The sequence below is a fragment of the Eulemur rufifrons genome, chromosome 24, assembly GCF_041146395.1.
Source record: "Eulemur rufifrons isolate Redbay chromosome 24, OSU_ERuf_1, whole genome shotgun sequence".
Classification (NCBI taxonomy): domain Eukaryota; kingdom Metazoa; phylum Chordata; class Mammalia; order Primates; family Lemuridae; genus Eulemur; species Eulemur rufifrons.
This window is the reverse complement of record NC_091006.1, coordinates 6,640,830-6,659,555: the sequence shown is the minus strand read 5'-3', so window position 1 is coordinate 6,659,555 and position 18,726 is coordinate 6,640,830. Positions and strand designations below refer to the sequence as shown.

The window sequence follows — 18,726 nt, the reverse complement described above, 5'->3', positions numbered from 1 at the left end:
GGACACAGGGTTGTTTCCACTTTTTGGCTATTGTGAGTAATGCTGCCATGGGCCTGGGTTACAAGTATCTGTTGGAGCCCTGCTTTCAGTTCTGTTGGATGTATGCCTGGAGTGGAATTGCTGGGTCGTATGGTAATTCTATGTTTAAACTTTTGAAAAACTGCCAAACTATTTTCCATAGCGGCTGCATCGTTTTACATTCCCACCAGCAATGCATGGGGTTCCAATTTCTCCACATCCTCCCAGCACTTGTTATTTTTGTTTTTTTGAGAGTAGTCATCCTTGCAAGTGTGAAGTGGTATCTCATCGTGGTAACTGACTCTTGACAAAGAAGTATTCGCAATTCGGTGGAGGAAAGACAGCATTTTCCACAAATCGTGCTAGAACAATTGGACATCCATATGCAAAAACCCAAACCTTGATCTAAACCTCACACTTTGTATAAAACTTAAGTCACAGTGAATCATGGGACTTAATGGAAAACTAGGAAACCTTTAGGGAAAAAAAAAACAGGAGAAAATCTTCAGGATCTAGGACAAGGCATAGGGTTTTTAGACTTGACAGCAAAAGCACAAGCCATAAAAGAAAAAATTAGTAAAGTGACCCCATCAAAACTACAACCTTTTGCTCTGCAGTAGTCCCCGTGAAAAGTATAAAAAGACAAGCTACAAACTGGGAGAAAATGTTTGCACACCACGTATCTGACAAAGGCTGGTATGTAGAATGAAGAACTCTTAAAACTCAACAGTAAAAAAACCAAACAATCCAATAAGAAAATGGACGGAAGACATGAAAAGGTATTTCTCCAAAGAGGATACACAGACGGCAGATGAGCACATGAAAGGATGCTCATCACCATTAGCCATTAGAAAAACGCAAATTAAAGCCACAATAAGATATCACTACATACTTATTAGAAGCAGGAAAATAAAAAATAGTGACAATATCCAGTGCTGGTGAAGATGCAGAGAAACTGGATCCTCTTACACTGCTGGTGGGAATATAAAATGGTCCAGCCACTCCAGAAAACACTTTGGTTTTCCAAGAGTCTTTAAAACATGTAACCAGGCTGGGCGCGGTGCTCACGCCTGTAATCCTAGCACTCTGGGAGGCTGAGGCGGGCGGATTGTTTGAGCTCAGGAGTTCGAGACCTCCTGAGCAAGAGTGAGACCCCGTCTCTGTTAAAAATACAAAGAAATTATATGGACAGCTAAAAATATATATAGAAAAAATTAGCCGGGCATGGTGGCACATGCCTGTAGTCCCAGCTACTTGGGAGGCTGAGGCAGGAGGATTGCTTGAGCCCAGGAGTTTGAGGTTGTTGTGAGCGAGGCTGACGCCACGGCACTCTAGCCCGGGCAAGAGTGAGACTGTCTCCAAAAAAAAAAAAAAAAAAAAAAAGTAACCACCATAGTGCCCAGCAATTATACTTCTGGCTATTTGTCCCAGAAAAAAACCAAAAATTTACAGTTACACAAAATCTGTATGTGAATGTTATAGCAGCTTTGTTTGTAAAACCCCCAAACTAGAAAAAACCCAGATGTTCTTCAATAGGAAAATGGTTAAATGAACTGTGGTGCACCCATACCATGGAATACTACTCAGCAATAACTATTAACACACAACTACGTGGATGAATCTCCAGAGAATTACGCTGAGTGAATAAAGTCAATGCAAAAAGGTTACATACTGGACAATTCCGCTTACATAACATTCTTGAAATAACAGAATTTAAAAAATGGGGAACAGGTAGATGACTGGTTGCCAGAGGTTTGGGATGGACAGGAAAGGCGTGTGGCTCTAAAAGGGCATTAAGAAGGATCTTTGTGATGGAATGTTCTGTACCTTGACCGTATCAATGTCAATACCCTGGTTGTGATCTTGTACACAGTTTCGCGAGAGATTATCATTGGGGGAACCGGGTGTACCAGATCTCTCTGTATTTCTTACAACTGCACGTGACTCCACGATGATCTCAAAATAAAATGTTTACTTAAAAATATTATTAATTTATTAAAAATGCCAGGCCATTTCCCATCTTTTAGCCTATGAACATTTGAACACGCTGTTTGGTCTCCCTGGAGCACCATCCTACAAACTAACCCTGCTACTCTTTCAGGCCTCAGCTCAGATGTCTCCTCCTCCAGGAAGCCTTCCCTCATTTCCTGGGCTGGAGCCCAGGCTTCTCCCATCACAGCCATCACACTCTGACCTGTCCTTACCCCAAGGTCACTCTGGGCTGTCCCTGCCTGGGGCCACGTCTGTCTCCCTCTCTGGGCCACATGTTCTGTGAAGGCAGAGTCTCAGCCTGACAGGTCACCACCACCAGCCTGGCAGGGTGGTGCTGAAGGGCTAGACTCAGAGGAGGTAAACAGTGAATATCTACAAAATGAAAGAGAATGGCAGTAACGACAATGACACTGACAGCTAACCCTCATTAGGAGCTTTCTGTGTGCCAGGTCACATGAATGCTTTACATGGATAAAATAACCCTTACACAACCCCATTTTATAAATGGGGAAACTGAGGCTAACAGAGGTGGGACAGAGGTTGCCACATGCCTAACCTAGGCCACCAGCTGGATCTGCAGGCTTCAGTAGTGACCTCCAACCCAGAAGGCCTCCCCATGACAGGCTGCCTGAGACTAGCTAACAGGGACGGGGGAGGGAGGAAGAGAAGAGACCCTCCTGCCCGCAGCCCCTGATCTGTTCCCTCCTGCAGGGAAGGCCCCTCCGTGGCACACAAAGACCCCAGGGGCACCAGGGCCTCCTTTGTACCCTACAGGCACTCAGCGAAGGCCCCTTACACATCAAGGGCCTGTAACGGAATCCCACTCGGAGATTTGGGAAGCCGGCAGCGCTCTCCGAGGACAGGAAACATCCACTTCCACTGAGGCTGTTGCTCCAAACCCGGATGGACTAGGGGGCTGCAGGCCTGGGTGAGAGGAGCCCAGGGCACCCTCCTGAGGATCCCTCAGAGCCAGGCTGCGTTCATTTGGCTATGGGAGGGGGCACGTCTGACCCCTGTTGGGGACCATTCTTCTTGGCACAGGCCTTCATTTTTCCACCCAGGGAAATCTCAAGAGCAAAATACCAAGAGCAAGCTGCAGCCAAGAGCTGGCAGTGTCATACTATTTGTGTGCAGTTTAAAGCCTGCAGAACAACATGGGGACCCAAAGGCCTGGGACCTGGGGGAGGGTACCTGGGGGCTGCAACTGTGACAAGAGTGTTTTGTCTTTTAGCTAGGCAGTGGGCCCAAGGGAGTCCAGCAGATGACTCTCTATTCTCTTGGTGGTGTCTGACATCTTTCATCATTTACCAAAAAAGAAACAAGAATAAAAAGGAAGGAAGGAGGTATTTGATAGTACTGGGGAAAGCGGACAGGGCGGGGGGTGAGGGGGGAGCTGCAGAGCTTGTCTTCTTGATCTGGGTGGTCGCTGCATGGGTGTTTGCATTATAATTATTCATTAAACTAAACATGGAGGTTCTGTGCACTCTCCTGTATACATGTCAGATTTTACACCACTGTGCAGGAAAAACCAGGGAGATCGATCTCGACAACTAAAAGCTTTCTCCATGTTTGCATGTGCCTGCAAACAACCTCCCTCTCTCTCTCCCCATCTCTTTGCTCTGTCTCTGCTTTGCTATGAGTATGTAGAGACACACACACACACACACACACACACACGCTCCCCAGGGCTGGAACTGCCACCACAACCACAGCAGCAGTCTTCCTCCCTCGTAGCTCTTGGCCTGTTTCCTGCAAGGAAGACAAAGTCCTGAAAGCAGCCAGCCCTTGGGCCCGCAGACTCAGGCCACAACACCCAGGTCTCGCCACACACCGGCACTCTCGTGTCCTGCCCCAGTCACATTCCCCAGGAAGCCTTCCTGCCCTGGAACACCACGGCTGGTCACACAAAGTGGAGGGACTTATTATTATTCAAGATCATGTAAAGTGTCCCCGTGGCAGGGACAGTCCCTGGCTGGCTCATCGGCGCCCTGTGCTAGAGACACAGGACAGCAGTAAGGCCACTACAAAACACTATGTGCAGGTACCACGCTGGTGCCAAAAAGCGAGGAGGGTGCTGTTAACACCCTATTTTGCAGAGGAGGAGAGCGAGGCTCAGAGAGGGGAAGGGTCAGCCCGAGGTCACTCAGGCCTCAGCTTGCCTGAAGCTGGAGCTGACAACACAGCCCGCTGTGCCCAGGCTCCAGGGGAGCTCTGAGCCTCAGCCCCTCGGGTCCCTCCTGCCCTACTGTTGCTGGACCTGGGTACCAGCCTTACTAGGAGTGACCTAAGAGTTTTCTTTCAATCCTCTCACTTTTTTTTACTGAATTCATTTTATAACGTGACAGTCACACGAACATTAAATCACCCTAACGCTCACACATGGCACCACCTCTGACAGTGTTTCTGCCAGAACAGACTGAACCTGACTCTAGACCTCAGTCCCCACTTACAGGAAGCACAGAGAACAGAGGAACCACGCGACGACACCACAAGGACGCATGAGCCGGCTCCAGCCTGGGAAACCCTCTGGGACAAACGGCCCGGGTCTTCCATAGATAAACGACTACAGCGGCGAGCGCAAAAGAGCTGACGGGGAGATCCTGCAGGCGGAAGAAGACGTGAGAGGCCCAGTGACCAAACGCAAAGTGGAGACCTTGTCTGGACCCAAATCAAACTGAAAAAGGGATTGAGACAACTGAGGAAACGTGAGGATATTAACGAATGTCTCTTTATAAAAAATCTGAAATTTTTATGGCTATATGTTTGGGATTTGTCCTGAAATAATCAGGGAGGTGCGGTAAGGGGGTATAAATGACAAAGCGTGGTCACATCTGGGACCTGCTGGGGCTGGTGACAGGGACATGCGGAGGGCAAGAGACCATCCTTTTGAGTATGTGTGAACATTTCCGTAACACAGAAGTGTCCCACATTTTACAATAGGAAATGCGGCCTAATCACAGCAGCAGAGCGTCGCGGCTCACTCCCTCTGTGAACCCTAACTACTAAACCCAAGCGCACACCCTGCTTCTCTAATAACTGTGACGGTAATGACAGAACAGTGACCGCAATGACATGATAGCAGCCTCTTCTGAACGTCACACACGCTGACTCACTTAATCCTCCCAACAACCCTGGGAGGCAGCTAGAATCATTATCCTCCTGCTCCAGATGTGGGAACCCAGAGACTTCTGAGGCTCTCGGCAAGGGCCGGAGGTCACAGCGGAAGCTGTGCTGGAGCTAGGAGAGGCGGGAGGGGAGCCGGGCTCCTGAGCCCTTCCCTGCAGAGGGGCGAGGGGAGAAGAGGCCAGGGGAGCACTCAGCGAGTGGAGACGCAGGGGAGCACTGGCTATCATTCCCCTCGTTCCCATCACACAATAAAGCCTCTTTATTCACATCTTAGCACAAACCTTTGCTGGAATTAAACTACTGGCCAGCAGGCAGCCCTACCCAACGGGAGCCCGAAATGTTAACTAGCAACGGATAACACCAGATTTTTGGGCCCGTGGAGGGGTCTGGTGTCACAGGGTGTGTCAGAGTCTGCCCTCCTGGACAGTCCAGTCCTTTCCACAGGGTTGCAGAGCTGGCCCTGGCACCCCGCAACTGTCCATCGGATGCTGTGCACCCCCCGCCCCCAGACCCCAGGTGTCAGGAGCAGCGAAGGAGGCCAGCACGGTGACATCAGCATCCTTCCCATCAGAAGGATGTCCTGGGCCTGCAGAAATCATCTCCTCTCTGTGGCTTCAGCTGGATCCTGCCTCAAAACAGAGAAGCCTAGAAGCTTCTGCCAGGTGGGGGGGGGGTGGCGGCAGAAATGTGGAGGGAGGAGGAGAGGGAGACAAGAGACAGAAACAGGAAGACGAGAGAGGAAATGGAGAGAGAGATGAGAGAAGAAATGGAGAGCCAGGGGTAGACGGAGAATCGGCCCAGACAGACATCCAGACGGCCCAGGGAGGGGAAGATAAGACGGTGACAGAGGCCACACCGCCAGGCACGCAAGGCTTCTCTGGGCCTCAGCTGCCTTGTCCGTAACATAGGAGTCACCTCTTCCTACGGCATGTCGTGGCTTCATCACTCCACGTCAGGAGCCTCAGAAAGAACTCAGAACATTCCCAAAGCTAATTCGCGTTTGCCATCATTCCTGCAGGGCGGTGGTTCTCATCCCAGCTCAAATCACAGTAGAGTCACCAGGGGAGCTTTTAAAAACCCCAATGCCCAGGCCCCACAGCCAGAGATTCTGACTCAAATGGTCTGGGTTTGCCGCCCCCAGCCACTTCCCATCCCACCCCAGGTGAATCTAATGTCCAGCCAGGGCTGAGGATGGAGGGGGGGCCGGACTCACAGATCCAGGCCTGAGACCTGGGGACGGGAGGGTGTAAAGTGAGACAGAGACAGGACGATAAGGCCCACAGAGTGACAGGAGCAGTACCCAGAAGGCCCTTCTCTTGCTGGCTCACCCTCCCCCACCTAGGGCCACCAGGAGTCTGGGGCCTGCTGAGGAATGCAAGGAATGAGGCCAGGCCTGGCACGGCCATCTCCAGGTCCCCTCCCCCTGCACAAACTCCCAGGAGCCCATCCTGGGTCCGGCCAGCCGCCTGCCCTGGGAAGGCCTCAGCCATCACTGGGGCCTGGCTGCCGGAACACCCACTCCCAGCCCTCTCCTCGGAGCTCCAGTCCTGAACCCCTTGTCCTCTTGGGTCCCCTGAACACTGAGAACCCCCTCAGAGCACGTATCAGTGTGGGCAGGACGAGTGAGTGGATGAACAACTGTGATGAGAGCCAGCAGGAGGGACGCCAGAGAAGGCTTCCCAGGGGTGCCGACCTTCGAGCCTAGACCCACAGAACAAATGAAGAGAGAGCACAGAGGCCAGCAGGCGACCAGGGGGCAGGGCCTTGCCCAAGCGCTGGAGGGGCTGGGTCCTGACCCCTCCCTGGGAAATTCGGGCCACGGGAGGATTTGAGGCAGGGGAGGGACCTGCTCTAACTTCAACCGCACCTACTGCCCCCCACCTCTGTCTCTCACAGCAATGGAGAACCCCACTGACCTGCTGGAGGGTGCTGGGGTATCCCCAAATCCTGCCACCCCCACAGGGTAGGGCGGGGCCCTGGCTCTTTCCTGCCACGATGAGGGGAGACCCCAGCAGAGCTGCTTCCCGCATCCCTGAGCCTGCTCCCTGATAATTAAACTGTAAGCTGATTAGTCAAGGAAAACCTTTAATTAGCCCCTGAAATCATTCAGGAAAATTACAGCCTCCTCTCTGGGCGCCCTGCCCACCCTCTACCAGGGCCCAGGGATGGTGCCAGGAAGAAGCAAGGAATGGAGGAAGTGGGCTCCTGCCACAGCTGTGAGGTCTTCACCCAGCAAGGCCAAACCCAGGGAGCAAAATGCCTTGTGGGAGAGAAGGGCACAGACCAAACCCTCTGCTGCATTACAAAGTACTGGAATAATCAACAAGAGGTGGGCAAGGCCTCTGCTGAAAAAGTATGATATAAATAAACGGAGAGACATACCACGTTCATGGATTGGGAGACTCGTTGCCGCATGTGCGCATGTGTGTGTGCATGTGTGCATTTAGGTGTGTGTGTGGTGGACAATACACTGACAAGATGCTTGTCTAATATTTTTAAAACATTGTAAAAAGTCAAGAATGGCCAAGATACTCTTGAAAAACAAGTGGGAGGGCTTGCTCTCGCTGCACTCAAGACTTACAAACTAAAGAAATTAGGACAGTGTGGTTCTACCGCGGGAACACACAGAAGAGAAAAGAAGAGAGCACCTGGAAACAGACAATTATGCTGAGACATGATTTATGATAAAGGCAGCAGTGGGGAAAGTCAGTCTGTTTTCAATAAATAGCGCCTGGATGGTTGGGGAATCACATGGACAACATGGAACTGGATGCCCACCACACATGAAAACAATACAGACAAAATGGGAAAAGCAGAACTATAAACCTACAAAGGAAATGAGTGGCAAACTTGACTACATTAAAATTAAGCACTTCTGTTCATCAAATACAAAATAAAAACAGTGAAAAGACAAGCCACCAACTGGGAGAAGGTTCAGCGTAACACCTTGGAAGCAAAGGCTCTCGTCCAGAATCTAGGATTTAACTCGAATGAAAACTAAAATGGCAGACAGCCCAGTGGAAAAACAGACGAGCGCCATGAATGGCCCCTCACAGGAGCCGGAATAACAAATGGGAAATTGCTCCATGGGACTGGCCACCAGGGAAATGCAAACCAGCACCACAGGGGAGAGACCACCAGACCCACTCGGCATTAGCTTGCAAGATGGGCCGAGCATTTACCTACCTGTGGCGCCACCCTCACCCTCCACATCTGTGAAATGGGTCAAATGGGTGTTGCCCACCACCTCCTGGGACCCTGGGAGGGTGGGCAGCAGCGTGGGAGCACCGCACAGGGCCCAGCGCCAGCGCACGCAAACCCTCAATTACTTTTCCCTATTAATCAGCCTAAAGAGCTTCCTGTGTCCAGAATAAGGACACTCCAGGCCCAGGGTCATGTCAGGCCCTCTCCTGCCTCCAAGCTGGGGCACCCCAGAGAGCCAAGAGGCCACCAAGCAGGCTCCAAATGGGTAGCAACTGGGTCTGTTTATCTACCACTGTGTCCCTGGAAGTCACAGCAGGCCAGCACTCCAGAGTATTTGTAGAAAAAATAAACAATCACATTTACATTTCTGAGCCCGGCACCAGGATAAGCATGTCAGCAGCAGAACTTCAGAGAGGCCCTAGATCACCCGAAGGAGCTTCATTCTAGAGAAGACAACGCTGAGGCCAGGAGAGGCCTGAGTGGCTGTCACCATTCGAATCCAGACCAACTCCAGAACTGACCCTTCCTCAGAGGCCCCTCGCAGTCTCCCGCCCCAGGACCTCTGCACAGGCAGCTGCTCAGCCTCGGCCTTGCTCCTCCCTCAGCTGAGGCCAGGTCATACTTCAAGTGGCATTTCCTCCTCAGGAAAGCCTGCCCTGCGCTCCCCACCCAGGGCGGATCCCCCACTAGACACTTTGGCAGCTCCTCTTACGACAGCTCACTTGGTCAGTCAACCAGTGTTTATTCAGAGACCACTACCTGCCAAGCCCTGAGAACACGGCAAGGGACAGTAAGGCCCTGTCATTCCCCACCCGCGGGAAGCCAAGTTATGGGAGGGACACAATAAAAATCATAGTGTGATGCAAGTAACCATAATGAGTGCCACAAAGAAAACCACGTAGGGGAAGGTGGCCAGAGAGAACGACAGGGACTGCCCCTGCAGACCCAGCGGTCGGGTGGGGACGCGCCCGAATGCAGGGACGGAGAGTGCTGCCAGCAGAGAGGGCAGCAAGAACAAAGGCCCTGGCGCGGGCCGTAGCCTAGAATATTCAGGAATGGTGCGGCAGGACAGGAGTGAAGTGGGCAGGCTGCAAAGCTGGGCCCGGGTCTCAGGCCTCATGGGCTTCTCCCCTGGGACAGGTGGAGTTAGCGGAGGGTCCCTAACAGGGCAGGGACGGGATGTGACCAGGTGTTCACAGCCCCCTCTGGCTGTGTGGGGACAGTGGAGGAGGCGGGAGCCACGAGTCTGCAGCAATGGTCCAGGGGGGAGGGGAGGGTGTGAGGCACCAGGTCACATTCTGAAGGTACAGTGACAGGCTTTCCTGACATCTGGGGGGTGGAGAAGAGGAAGAGAGGAGTCAGGATGATGCCAGCCTTGGTGTCCTAATCAAGAGGGTGGACATGGGTGCCCGTTACTGAGACAGGGTCACTGTGGGAAGATGGGGGCGTGAGAGCCACCAGTTTGGTTTATCTTACCTGTCTCTGTGTCCCCTGCCAGACAGCTCAGCGAGGGCCACCTGTTACCTGCGTTCCCCCTGGTCCCCAACACTTGACTCTTATTTGTAGAATGGGTGAGAGCTGGGACAGGCAGGAACACAGGGAGGAGAAAACAACAGGGAGGACCCCTCCCAATGCAACCAGCAGTGTTATTAACACTTTCGCAGGAGAAAAGAATAAAAACGTTCCAAGATCTACTAAAAAGTCTGATAGTATCAAGTGTTGGTGAGGATGTCAAGCAAAAAAATTCTTACCCACCACTACTGGGAGTGTACACAGGCACGACCACCTCGGGATGTCCACTAACACTGAAACTGCCCCACCCTCTGCCCTGAGCAAGGCACTCGTGGGTACGTCCCCTGCAGAAACGCACGCACACGCCCCAGCAGACGCCTGCAAAGAGGACACAGGCACCAGCACGGCAGGAGACGGAGAGACAGAACACGGCACGGCAACGAGAGGGATGAACCACAGACACACGCGGCCACGAGGATGGATCTCACAGACCTAAAGATGAAAGACATAGACTCAGACAGGGACACACTGGAAGACTGCATTTATGTCAAGTTCAAAAGCAGGCGAGACGACATTCTGGAATTCAGGGATACACCGTTGATGGTAAAAGCTATCAGGAAAAGCAAGGACGTGATGACCACCAGGGTCAGGAGAGTGGTCACTACTGAGGCCGTGGTCGAGGGGAGATGGGGAGGCTTTGGGGATGCTGCCTTCTCTGTTTTCACCCACCTGGTGGTGAAGTGTTTATTCACCTTATAATTCTTTGCTAAACTGACATGTACATTTTGTGCACTTTTTTTGTAGACACATTATACTTGACAGTTATTAAAGGTTTTGAAAGAGTAGAGGAATTATAAGTGCTATGTGTATATACAGCATTTCAGAGGCAAATAATCTGGGGCCAGGCTGCAGTGGAAGATTTGGGGGAAGGGACAACAGGGCTAGGGAGGTCCCTGTGGGCAGCAGGGAAGGAGGGTTCCTCAGGAGACAGGGACAAGGACTGCCTGCGGGGTCTTCACCTGGGGGCTGAGTCTGAGGAGAGGCCAGCAGCCTGCAGTGTCCTACTTTCTCCCTGCGCCCAGGGCTGACCGCTGCCTGTGGGGGTGGGAGGGGGAGGAGGAGGCAGGGAAGGCGGCCCAGGATGGCAAGCGCTTTCTGTGGGTGCTTTCCGAAGGGTGGGAGTGGCGAGGTGTGGGAGTGGTGAAACTGAGCTGGGGGAGCCGGGGGAGCAAACTCGAAACCCGCTGCACAATGCAGCTTTATCAGGAGTTTCCAGGGCTGGCCGGGGTGGGAGCAGGGAGGGCCGGGAGGGAGGCTCTCTACGTGAGGACTTTGCCCAGGGCAACCACCTCTCAAGGTGTCCCCTCAAAAGCTCCACTGCAGCCTGCACAGCATGGAGACACGATAGAACGGGGTGGGAGAAGGAGGAGGCAGAGCCTTCTAATCCTGGCGCTTAGTCTGGGGGTGGGAGGCAGGGGGCTCAGCAAGCCCCAGCCCTGCTCACCTCCCGCTTCTCCATGTTCTTCCCTGTAAAAGGGAGACAGTAACAGCACCTGTGTCTTGGCTCACAGAAAGCAGAGAGAACAGGGCCCGGTAGTATTAACAATACAGAATAGTACTCTGCGCGCTAACACTAGCAGCTGACAGTCTCTGAACACTCACTATGCATCTTACCTGCTGAACATGCATTTCTATCCTCAAAACAACCCTATGAGGAGGTATAACTGTCATCCGCTTTTCATAGATGAGGACATCAAGGCACAGAGAGGTGAAGTGATTTGTCTGGGGTCACACAGCTAGTAAGTGGCAAAGCTGGCTCCAAAGTCCATGACCTTGACCTCCACTGTGTCAGACAGGTTAGGAACTCCAGAATGGAGCCAAGAAGGCCTGGGTTGGAGCCCCAGATCTGTCATTTACTGGTTGTGGGGCTGCTGGCCTGTGCCTCAGTTTCCCCTTCTCAGGGAAAATAAAATCAGGAATAGACAGCTCCCAGAGAAGAAAGCCCAGATGGCTTTCGACAACACACAGATGCTCCACTTTACTCATATTAAAATCAGAACCACAAGGAGGGCCATTTGTCATCTGTCTCATTGGCAAAGGTCAAAGCATCACGTAATGCCCCGTCCACACTGGTGAGCGTGCGAGGAAACGCTGGTGCCATTAGACACTGGGGTGGGAGTGTGAACGGGCACGGCCTCCCTGGCAGGAGGGAACACTACTGGCAGGGCCAACGGGGCACCCATCTCAGACCAGGAGACCACGAGCTCAGACACACGCAGCTCGCATGCAGATGCAGCCCTGTTCACAGCAGGGGAAGAGTGGAGCCACCTGACCGGCCACTGGCACCCAGGGAACTGTCGGGGCACACACCTGCCAGGGGACAATCGAGAAGCACTCTCTGTCCTGATACAGAACTTCGGAGGGAAACCGCAAAGGGCAGGACATACGGCACACATGGGAAGTCCGCTCCATTTGAGTAAAAACTAAAAGAAGTGGAGAACACTTGCAGGAAACAAACAGTGCAGGAAAGAAAGGAAAGTGGAACAGTGGCTGCCTCTGGCAGCGGGCAGGGAAGAGATTTGCTCGTCTCTGTATACCTTCTGGTGCTGTGTGCAGTTTTTCAATTATTATTTAGAGGAATAGGTAATACGTGCACATGGAGCAAAAATGTGCCTTCTGAAAATTAAAATGCAGGAAAAGAGAAATGAGGTTAATAACACCTCCTTCTCAGGGTCTCTGTGCAGAGCCACCCGACAATAAGTCACACGTGCCGGTGCTTGGCTCACCAAGCCTGGACGCCAGGAGCTGGGGGCTACCGTGGGATCGACATGGCTGGGAGCCCAGAGGAGGGCAGGGTGCGAGGAGATGGAACTATAGTTCCCATAGAACTGTTAAGTCAATGCTCACCAAGAGCTTACTGTGCGCCCGGCACCGGGCTAGCATTTTACACACGCACATGATCTCTTCAAATCCTTCCACAGCCCCAAGAAGTAGCCACTAACATCCCCATTTAGTAAGTGACAAACGGGAGGCCCAGGGAGCTCCCAGCTAGGGGGGCAAGCTGAGGGATGTGTTGGACTGCACAGCAGGGAAGTTCCCACTGTCCCTTAGGACAGCAGCAGATGGCCTCGCACACAGGGGAAGGTCAGGGCAGGACCTGAGGGCCCCAGGAGACAGGCTGCAGTGAGCAATGGCTTCTGTCACATCCGCCATAGCTGGCTCCCCTGGGACCTGGGAGAGTTCCCCTTCTCACTCTCCTTGGCCCCCATAACTTTCCTGTGGGCCAAGGCGTCTGGCAGACAATAAGCCCTGGCCCCAGATGGGTGGCCGGGGCGGGAAGGGTCCCATTTCCCTGGCCGTGACTTGGAAGGAGACTGCTTCCTGCTGGCAGCATCTGTGGCGGCCCAGCTCGGGTGATGGGAGAAACAGCTGCGGGGGACACCCCTAACGTCTGGCCAGGAAGTCTGGCTCACCATGAGCCAGCAGCACAAGGAGGGGTGGGGCAGTGGACAAGAAAGGAAAGGAGGTACAGGGGGGCCCCGAGGGGACCCAGTGCCCAGAAACTACCCAGGTGGAACAGGTCCCCAAGGAGCTTCTGTCTAAAAAGGAGCTTGGGGAAGAGCCAACTGGACAGGAATCAGCCCCATCCTTCAAGGCCAGTTCCAAACCAATGGCAGGCAGCCCCAGCAAGCAGTGACTCTGGAGCCCTGAGGACCGGGGTTCAAACACTACTTCTGCCTCTTGCCTGCTGTGTGACCTTAGTTTTCTCATTTCGAAAGTGGGGATGATAATAGTACCCACTTCATAGGCTGTTGTGAAGATCGAATGAGTTAACATGGGTAAAGCACTGACGATCTCGGCTGGCACTCGGGACCCTCCTCCATCACTGTCACCTTCATCCTATCCACCCTCTTCTCCTGCTTGGACTATCACAGTAGCTTCCCCATAGGCTCCCTGTCCCTTCCCCCACCACGACCTGCTCCCCACACAGCAGCCTGAGCAATCTCATAACAGGGAAACCAGATGTTGCCAAAGCCCTCCAATGACTTCCCATCACACACAGAACGAAATCCGCACGCCTTACCTCGGCCTGTCAGCTCTGCTTTGTCTGCCACATCCTCCCCCTCCGGGACACCCTCCCCCACTCGGCCACACTGGCCTGTGTGATGGTCCTTGAACACCCCAAGCTCATCTGGACCTCAGGGCCTTTGCACTTTCTGTACCCACTACCTGCTATGTCCTTTCTACATCCTTTCTAGGCCTGGCTCACTCTTTCTCATTAATCAGATGTCACCATGGACCGCCCAGGCTGGGTCAGATGCCTCCTCTGGAGCCCCACAGTCCCTGTGCCCCACCACCACCCCAACCCCTCTGCCTGTGCTTCCTCCTTCTTAGCCCTAACCTCTCTGGCCAGGGCAGGAGGGCAGTGCTGGGCTGTGTTGGTCACCACTGGACCAATAATTCGACACACCAAAACAGTGTACCCAGGGTTTGTCCAGCCCTTTCCAACCTTCACGTCCTTCCCCCTTGCCTCCTCCCAAGGGAGGTTCAAGTTAATACAGTTCCCTTTCCCAACTGTCAACCCTGCGAGCTGCCTCCCAGGGAGAGTTGGGTCAAAGCCGCCATCACTGTCCTGGATGCCCTAGAGGGTAAAGGTCAAAGGCCTCCCCATCCTGCCTCCTCCTCTGAGTGTGAGGGGCCAGTGGGTATCAGGTCCTGGCTAAGCCAGTCACATGAACCATCTCCCCAGCTGTTTCCAACGAGCCTGGTGGGGTGCAGGGGTCCATAAACCTACCGTCTCACGGCTGAGTAACTTGTTGCAGCGAGGGCCAGGAACTCGCCCAAAGCAGGATGTGGAACGAAGGGAGCTCTGGAGCGCGGCTGGGATGCACTCGTACAACCGCTTAGGAGAGCGACTTGGCAACGGCTAGCAAAGGTGGAAAGTGCAGCATTTCCACTGCGAGGCATATGCCCAAGACAGACTCCGGCCATAGTATACAAGGAAAGACATTCCAGAATGTTCATCATAGCACTGTTACAGCCCCAACAGGAAATCACCTAAATGGCCACCAAAAGGTAAACAGATAACTTCTGTGTGACACACAATCACAAAAAGAAGTAACAGCAGGGAAAGCAAATGACCTGCCCTAGACCTACAGACATCACCACGGAGAAAGATCCAAACTCTAACGCTGAGCAAAAAGCCACCTGTAGTCCCAGCTGCCCGGGAGATTAAGGCGGGAAGATCGCTTGAGCCCAGGAGTTCAGGTCTACCCTGGGCAACCTAGCGAGATCCTGTCTCTTAAAAAAAAAAATTATATATATAGTAATGTCGAGCAAAGCAAGTCACAGTAGGACATGTTAACAGTGAAACCATTTATATGAATTGTAAAACAGCAGTGGTCCGCCCAGGCTAACCATGAGACCCGCCCAGGGAGCTTCGTAAAGACTGAAGACAGCGCCACTCCAGACCAGGCGAGTCTGAAGAATTTCTATGGTGTACAGCGTGCCTGAGCAAAGGCATCTCGTTAAAGCTCTCCAGGGGGTTGCAATGTATAGCTACTGCTCTGTTGTTTGTGAATACATTCAAGGGTAGCAAAAAATATAACAAGCTGCGGAGGAATGCTGACAACCAAATCCAGCAGAGCAGCTACCACTGGAAAGGAGAGGGGAGGGGAGTGGGGAGGAGACCCCCGGCCTGTAACATATCACAGCATGTTCTGTTCCCAGGATGGATGCGACAGGTAGGTATTTCTGTGTGGGTATTTCATTATACTGAAAGCTCTACTCTTTTTCCTTGGTCCACAATGTATCACGAGGAACAAAACTGGCAAGTAAGAAATCATCTGTCCAAGGTCCCATGGCTGGTAAGTGACAAAGCAGGGTCCTGAACATGGGTCTGCAATGCCAAAGCCTTAGCCCTCCTTATCTCCGCCAAGCCCTGAGACGCTGAGTGAGCTGGCACCGCAGGTTAGGAGGCTGGGTTGGCCTCACATGGTTGCCTGGCAGTGTGCCCGCTCTGTGACCCTGCCAGAGCCAGGTGGGAGTGGGATGGCTGCCAGAGAAAGCCAGGAGGCCGGTGGAGAGCGGCCCTCCCCAGGCGGTGGTAGTAGTAGCAGCAGCAGCTGCAGCAGCAGAACCACTGCTTACACAGCACCTACTGCACACAAGGCCTTGGGCCGAGCGCTCTACACTCTGCACCCTCACAGCAATCCTATGAGGCAGCCACTATCATTATGCCCATTTTGCAGAGGAGGAAACCGAGACACTCGCACACAGCCTGTGAGTGATGGGGCTGGGTGTGAACCAGGCATGCCTGGTCCTCGCCTGCTCTCTGAACCACTGCCCCCTGCGGCCCCACAGAGCCCCCCACACACCGGCAGCTCCTCAGCGCTCCCCCACTCCCACTGTCCCTCAAGGCTGAGCTACCTCAGGGTCTCGCCCTGACCCTACGCAGCCTACACATTGCCTCCAGGCCCCAACTCTGCACCTGCCCCCTGACCTCCACTCATGCCCAGGGCCCTGCACACACTGCTCCTTCTGCCTGGTGCACCCTTTCCTGTCCCTCCTCCTCATCCTTCAGAACTTTCCCAGGGGACTTTCCCAGGGGAAAGGGACACAGGCCTCAGCCCAAGCTCAGGGTCTGGGCACTCTCCCGGCTCCCTGAACATGTCCTCGCAGGCTACATCATGGTTTGTAGAAATGTAGCCATGTGTCACTGGCTGGGGGTCTGGTTCCAGCCTGCTCCCACCAGGGGACCCTGAGAGCTCTCTGGGGTAGGGACCCTGAGAGCTCTCTGGGGTAGGGGCTCTGTGTCCCCTGCAGTCCCAGCACAGTGCCCAACTGTCAACCACCACCAAAAGAGCACCCTCTGCAGGCTAGGCAGGGCTTCAGGTGGGGACTGAGAAAAGGAACTCCATGGAGCAATTCTGCCATGTGGAACCCACATTCTAGAGGGGGTTCTAGCAGGGGAGGCAGACACCAAACGTTTGCCCTAATTAACAAGGTAAGGAGGAAGCAAAAGCAAATGGCTGGGAAGAGAACAGACAGTGAGACAGAGAGAGCCTGAGGGCAGTGAGAGCTAGGGTGGTCCTGGTCTGGCCGAGTGAGTGACACCCAGTGAAAGGGGGCAGGGTGGGATAAGGATTCCAGGCAGAGAGAATAGGAAGGTCAATAACCTGGAGGGAGGAGAAGCCTAGAGGTCAAGAACAGCAAACAGGCTGGGGAGTGGTGGGGAGAGCAGTAGGAAATGAGGTGGGAGTGACTGAGGACCACAGCAAGAGCCTGGGGTTTTAAGAACAACCAACTTTGCACAGGGTACCACCCAGGGACACCCTTCCCCGCCAGAAAACCATCAGATTCACTCAGACTCTGGGCCACCCACAAACACCCCACTCCCATAGGCCCATGGGAACCTCCCCTCCCAGATCACACCCTTCCAAGGAGGCCAAGCCGACAATCTGTTCCTGCCCAGGGAGTGTCCCAGCCTTACCCAGCCCCCTGCTTCCAGGAACAGAACTACCGGCAATGGACAATGTGGCAACTAGGGCAGGAGCTCTGGAATCACCCAGCCTCAGCTTTGAATCTGCCTCTGCCCTTAGCAGAAGCTTTCTGAGCCTCACTTTTTCTGTCTGTAAAGTGGGTTCATCTTTAGTACCCATTTCACAAGATTGCGGTAGGAATGAAATAAAACTGGGCACACACCCATCACTGAGCACAGTGTGAGCTCTCATTAAACATTAACCCACATTACGATTGAGAGGCAGTAGGCCACGGAAGGACTATAGGCCTGAATTCCAGAGTTGGAATTCCAGCCACACAGCTTACCCATTAAGTGATCTTGGGCTAATCACTTAACCTCTTAATAATAGGTTAAGACCCCACAAGGCTGTAGTGAGGACTAAACAAGTTAATATACATAAAGTGTGGGGAAGAGGGTCTAGCACAAAGTAACTGCTTTATGAGTGTCTGCTATATTATCAGCATCTGTGGGAGGGGCCCCCTTCTCCCACTACCTGGAAGCACCTCCTGGATGTCCCTGCCCCTCCTCCCTGCAGTATACCCTACGAGGGTTTTAACTTTTGACCCTTCAACATCTGTCCCACTGTCAGAATTTGACCTTTGTACCCTCTAGCCATGCCCCACCTATGATCCCCTAAAAGACGCCCCCCCAATCTAAATCTCATCCATTTGCTCCGCTGGTTGCGGCCTTAAACCTCCAACTCGCCACCCCCGTGGTTGTGCCTCTGACCCTTGTAGGCGCAGCCTCCCCTCAAATTATCAACTTGAACCCTCCCTTTTTTGAGACTCGCCCTATCCCTTCGAACGCGCCCCCACTTCAAATTTCCAACTATGCACTCCCTTCTGTCACGCCCCCTTTGCTAGTTTGACCTCCGATTTCCTCTGCACCTCCCTCCCCTTAACGTTGACCCTCGACCCCTAGGACGCGACCCTTCCCTCCATGAGTGAACTTTGACCCAGGCTGCCCCGCCCCCTCCTCGCGTAAACGCTCTCCCACCGCCAGCGCTCGGCCCACCCCAAACCTCTGGCCAGACCGCTTGTCCTACCGGCTCGGCGCTGCAGTCGCTAGCGGTCTAGCTGCTCGGCCCCGAACTCTGCGCCCTCGCGCCTCCTTCAGTTCTCTTGCGCCGCCGCCACGGCGGCCACTACTGCCGCCATGTTGAATACCCAACGAACATCCGGGGCTTTCCCCCCCTCGCCGCCCACCAGTCCCCATAGCAACGGCGCTGATCGGGCAGTGGGCAGGGCCTGCGCAGGGGCGGAGCTGGGCTCCTAGTAGCTCCCGCTCCGGCCTCCGACTGGTGCAGATTGTCCAATCGGAGACCTTCGGACGGAAAATGCCAAGCAGGGATT

At 53.6% G+C, this 18,726-nt stretch overlaps 1 protein-coding gene across 2 annotated transcripts in view; it reads right to left on the bottom strand.

Annotated features, from left to right (window-relative positions):
* Positions 1-18,508, bottom strand: part of PAK4 (p21 (RAC1) activated kinase 4) — a 45,380-nt gene extending 26,872 nt beyond the window's left edge. Inside the window, exon 1 of one of the 2 annotated variants that reach the window (XM_069457441.1) lies at positions 18,420-18,508. The gene's annotated coding sequence lies outside the window, so the exon portion shown is untranslated. Of the gene's footprint in view, positions 1-14,647; positions 14,778-18,419 lie in introns of those variants that run through there. The other variant, XM_069457442.1, reaches the window with a different exon arrangement.
* Between the last annotated feature and the right edge of the window lie 218 nt (positions 18,509-18,726).